Below are 5,747 nucleotides of genomic sequence, written 5' to 3'. Positions count from 1 at the left end.
ATAAAAGGGGTGTTTTGTATTTTGTACTTCATGTTTTACAAACCCATTCATAACTGCTTTCTACCAAAGAGTAAGTCTTCATAAAGGTTAATGCTTTATTGTTGTAGTCTGCGAAACATCCGTTTTTCTTCTTTTTTTCTGTTTTTGATTAGTTTGAAAGCTCTCTGAACTGGAGTAATTATCCTAATTTAACAGGTAATTTTCGCGATGCGACGAGAAGGGTTTGGAGAAGTGATACTCAATTACCCCCCGTCATTTATTCTTTTTTAAAATGAGACTCTCGAAATCAATTCAGATCTGATTTATTAAAAAGCTGCGTCCAAATGCTGGATAACATTTTAATATAATTACTTGACTAATAGATATATCTAGTGCATTAATTGTGTGACACAAATCAAGGACAAAATACTTGATTGGCTAATTTCATAATTTATTATCTTTTTAACATTAGTTTATCTTGTACCATAGTCACCTATATCGTCTTTTGGGTCTAATAACTAGCCAAGTAATATAGCAGAACCTTAACACACAACACACTGAAGAATTGATTTCCTATTACTTTCCGTTTACCGGAAATAACTTGTTTAATTTTTTTCTATAAAACCCTCGAAGTGTGTTCTACGTGTATTTCTTGCTTGTACGAGGACGGGAAGTTTACATGAAATGATCGGTTAGCTTTGAACATTACCCAATTTCCGATCCAGGCACAGGGGTTCGTCATAGACCAATAGTTCATATACATTACCAGGGCCCGATATATATCAATATTCATTGCTAGTTGTTTAATCTGGTCCCTAATCTGGTTCCCTGCATGGTCAATATCATAAGCGACCCAAAGATGTAGAATGTACCTCTTTTAATAAAATATCATGCACATGTCTATGTATGTTTTCGCTTGTATGAGAACGGTACATGAAATGATTGGTTAGCATTGCATTTATGTACTATTACCAAGTTTTCGGTTCAAAAACAGAGGCTCGTTATAATTGACCATATAGGACATGAACATTATTAGGGTCCCGATATCTATATATAGCCATTGTTTAATCTGGTTCCTGGCACTCTACACGTTGACGTACTCCCAAACAGTTGGAGTGGGGAAACCCTCTCGGTCCCACGTGGAGCCTGGAATTCGGACAGAGCTTCAACACAGCCGCCCAGCCTCTAGTAAGACATAATATGATCGAGTTCTTCGGTCAGGCCCCGAAAGCTCTCCAATCAACACCAGTTGGTTCTACTAATCTACTAACATCGACGATGAGAGGCCTGTATTGGTATTCAAGGTCGTTAAAAAAACAATCATCATCTGGTTTCTAGTAAAGAGTGATCAGTTGTTTTGATTGAAAACATTCGGGTCATCACGGTTACGAAAAAAGTAATCGTATCAAGAGATGTCAGGATAACCAAGAGCATGGCAAAGCTTAGGATTCATGTAGAACGCGGTATTAAAAGGTTGAAGAAATTTCGCATTTTAAACGGAACGATTCAATTGAAAATCAAATCATGTGTTAATCAAATTGTGAAAGTATGTGCCTTCTGCAACTGATTGAAGCCACTCGTTAGAAAATAATACTTCAATTCGGTACATTTCATCAACAAATTTGGTCTTATGAAATCTACAAATAACTATAATCTTTTTAAAAGTTAATGTCCGGATTTTAATTAATTTTAACACTTTAATTCCGTTTTGATCAGGTCCTTCTACATTCATTTCTCTTACGAACACATTTACTTGAGTATCCAACATGGGGACGCATGGTGTATATGAGCTTGCTCCCTAAAATTCTTTAATTTGCATAAACATAAAATCTCAAGTCTTAACTGTTAATATCTGTTGTTGAATGCATTGCTATATCCTTCAACTTTATTTTCTAGATTTACATAATGTTTCTGAAAATTAAGAATATTTTACATGTAAAGGGTTCAAAAATTTTATGGGGCACTGAACTTTCCTGAACCAGCCTTATTAAAAACAACATACATGTACATGTAATTTTGGTTATTTGAAAGTAATTTATTAATTACATACTTGTTAAAGAATCTTATGGATTGTTAATAGCTATGTTAAACACATCCTCGTCAAAATATTTTCTTTCACCACAAATGTCTTTTGTTGTATAAGAAACAAAGGCACACCATTTCATTTTTAAAACACCCATTATGACATTGGATCTGTATATATCAAGGTGAATTACATTTTAAGGAAACCTTATTGTTCTCATCTAAGTAAAGATGATAAGAGTTATCAGAGCACACATCACATGGATACTTGTCTTTATATTTGGAAGAACATTTGATCTCTAATAACCCTTTTTCACAACAATGACAAGAAACAATTCCATCAGGAGAAGCGCCTAGTATATGGTGTTTAGAATCAATAAATAAACCTGTCTGTGTTATATCTGCATCTTTGTGTGTTTTACAATACTTGTCAAAGTACAGACATCTAGCAAGTGGCTCATTGTCAACTCCAAACTGCATTGTAGGTGTGGTCAAATTGTATTCACATTCATTATCTGTTTTAGAATGTAAGTATCTGAGTAATCTGAAAATCCAAAACTTGCTACTGATGTAGTTATTCGACCTTTCATATAATTAGACAATTCTGGATTTTCTCTTTGGCCCGTTGTAATACCTTCTATTGTGTTCATAATATCGGCAGTATGAATGTTATTATTGTTTGTTTGAAACAAGTTTAAAGGTCTCTCAGTGTTTTTGACAGAGTTAGCTTTGTCCATCATTGTTTCAGGTAGCTCAGCTTCCGTGTCACTCTCATCACTTGGGGGATAAAGGGTTTGAAGAAGATGTGTACCTGTATTTTTACACAACTTAAACATTTTTTTTTCAATTTCATGTTTAGATTCCTTATTCATATCAGCTATGGGTTTATAGTTTTTCGAAATTGCTGAGATTGGTGGTCTTGAAGTCTAGTCAATTCTTATATCAATGTTGTCAATTTGCATTGGCTCACTTGTTTTCTTTGCATTATCCCACATACACTCTGAATCAGTACCAACATGTGTGTAACGATCTTTGCGTCTTTCATTGAAATTAGCCGATGCAAATAAGAGCACAGCACAGTGTTTACATGTCCCATGCTCACTGAAATAAAAAGCAAAGAACTATATTATAAAGGATATCTTATGTGTACAAAAGTTTCCCAGAAAAGATTCGACGAAATTTCATACTCAACAGACATCAGAAAACTACAAAGGGAATGCATGGTCATTTAATCCAAAACGGCAGGTGGAGAGGTATTTGATTTTTAGCTAACCTGGCCGAAGATCATGTTAGCTATCGCCATCACTTGGCGTCCGTCGTCGTTAACAATTTTCTAAACTCTTCTCCTCTGAAACTACATGACCAATTAGAACCAAACTTGGTATGAATGTTCCTTGAGATAACTGCTTAGAACTGGGGTTCAACAGTAGTTTTTTCCTCACATATACCTCCAAAACTGCTAGGATTAGCCAAATTTTGACTATGTAAAAGTGTTCTATCTGTGGTCCAATTTTCGTTTTAATATTTTAAGCCATGTTGGAGTTAATGCCCTATTTTGATGTTTATTGCTGTTTTTTTTTATGTTATTTCTTCAAACATCATCTCCTCTGACACTATTTGACGAATTGTAACCAAAGATGGTATGAATGTTTCTTTGGGTCTCCTGTATAGAACTTATTTGGGGATATTTGATCCTTCGAAAAACATGGCCGCCGTTACCAAAAATAGAACATACGGGTCAGACAGTAGTTTTTCGCATATATTTCCAAGATCAAAAAACGTTTAGCCAAATTATTTCAAAAGCTGTAATGATCCCTATTATAAGGCCTACAAACATCTTTAGTAATAAAAGTTGTCAGATGACTCCTTGTAAGAGTTATTGCCCTTGAAAGATGAAAATTGACATGTTTTTTTTTACTGTTTCCATCTCGAAAACTATGATAGAAATAAACTTTCAATTGCTGAAATGATCCTTAGTCCTACCGAAGTCCTCCTAATTCAAAATTTATGACATCTTGTTAAATAAATCGCCTTTGAAAGGCAAAATTCAACCAGGTGAGCGATTCAGGCTCCTGGGAGCATATTGTTAAAATCTGATCCCAATTTAATTTATTGATAAAACGATATTGCGAACAAGTAATTGTTTGTCTCTTAAGTTAAGGTAGTACAATACAGTTAGGTCATTTCTGAAAATTTGGTCTCATTTTGTTGAAATAAATCTGTTTTGAGGCAGTATGCACAGAAATTTTTAGTATTTTGTCATAAAAAAGTGCATATTTTTTAAATCCTTGGTGTGTGGAGGTTCAAGTCATTTAAAAATACTTCAGTGATTATTATTATAAAATCAAGTAGCCATAGTAACATACTGAAAAAAATATATTACTGAATTTTAGTACAAATCAGGTGTATATTTCCAAAACTAACAGTCAAATACTATGTTTTATAAAATATCAGGCACTTAGACACTACCACAGGATGAAGGCATGTATGGAGTAAGGGGAAAAAGGGTAAAAATAAAAAGACCCTTTTCGATTCATTCTCTCACAATTTTAGTTCCAAAAGTTCGTGCGAAATTTTGAAAATCAGCCTTCTGATGCTGAGGAGAGAACCTAGTACAACAGGGGACTGAAACGTTCCGGATACCATTCTTCAGTTAAATTATACCTCTGTACGGTTACATATATTACATCTGTCTATGTATAAATACTTAACTACATTTAAACAATATATCCACCAAATTCAACTTTTAATTTTAAATTTTACAAATTTTGACGGGGGTAACTTGGTGTGCGAAACAGTGCGCCTTAATGAAGATGTATTGTGCACCTTAACCTGAATATGAAAAAAAAGTTATCATTTTTTTATTTGTAATTGCATTTCATAAATATATCAATTTCATTCATGTCCCAACTAGCATCATAAGCAGATACTTTTAGCTACATGTGTCTATATTTGACTGCGTAAGTGTTAGGTTTAGATTGAAATGTATACCAAAAACTGCCCTTCAAAAATAATGTAAGCGAGCGCCGCCTAGCGGAGTCACGTCTACGGTCATTGCGTGTACTTTCTAAATTTTCCTTAAGGTTCCCCAATATACTAACGAACAAAAAGTCATGACACGGAAGTAACAAAAAGTAACTGTCCTTACGGAAAAAAATTCATCGGTATTTCGTTCAGTGAAATAAATAAAAAATATAGGTTAAGATTATGTTTCAGTAAAAATAAATTCATCTTTTCTGATAGTTTTCAAGTCTTTTTCTATTTCATTTTACTTATTTAAAGAAGTGAATGTTAATTTAAAAAAAAAAACTTCGGGAAACACGTGGAAGTGTACGTACGTGTATATCTGCTGTTCCACTGTTGCTGTTGTCAAGAACCTAACCCGCCTGGAAAAATATAACTCCGATTGAATTATCAAAATCGAAGCATAACTTTTATAAGATAGGAAAGGCAATCATTTTCTTGTTTAGAATTTGCAGTATCTGTACAGATTGATCTGACAGGCCAAAACTGAAATGGATAATGCTAGATTTTTTTCATTGATAAATTATTATTACGATGCACAGGTGTAGTAGTTATTTTGCTTTTGGGCAGAGAGCAAACTTCTACATGTTTAAAAGAGAAAAGCAATACTTGATATAAATGTAACTGATTTTGCAATATTGAAAAATGTAACTGATTTTGGAATATTGCAAAGTGATTTCTAATATTAAAAATCATTTTCTAATATCACAAACCCCTTTTTT

At 33.5% G+C, this 5,747-nt stretch overlaps 1 pseudogene across 1 annotated transcript; it reads right to left on the bottom strand.

Moving 5' to 3' along the window:
• Window positions 1–606: 606 nt before the first annotated feature.
• Window positions 607–5,432, bottom strand: LOC148596411 (uncharacterized; annotated as a pseudogene). The gene is made up of 2 exons (XR_015919275.1): window positions 5,340–5,432; window positions 607–3,102 (listed from the first exon to the last, which is right to left on the bottom strand). The product of XR_015919275.1 is annotated as an uncharacterized LOC148596411 (transcript).
• Window positions 5,433–5,747: the final 315 nt, after the last annotated feature.

The sequence above is a fragment of the Perna viridis genome, unplaced genomic scaffold (genome assembly GCF_037379345.1).
Source record: "Perna viridis isolate PV_CMFRI_1.1 ecotype Kerala unplaced genomic scaffold, ASM3737934v1 SUPER_16.30, whole genome shotgun sequence".
In the NCBI taxonomy this organism is placed as follows: domain Eukaryota; kingdom Metazoa; phylum Mollusca; class Bivalvia; order Mytilida; family Mytilidae; genus Perna; species Perna viridis.
Note: the sequence above shows the minus strand (reverse complement) of the source record. Positions and strands in the feature narration are given on the sequence as shown.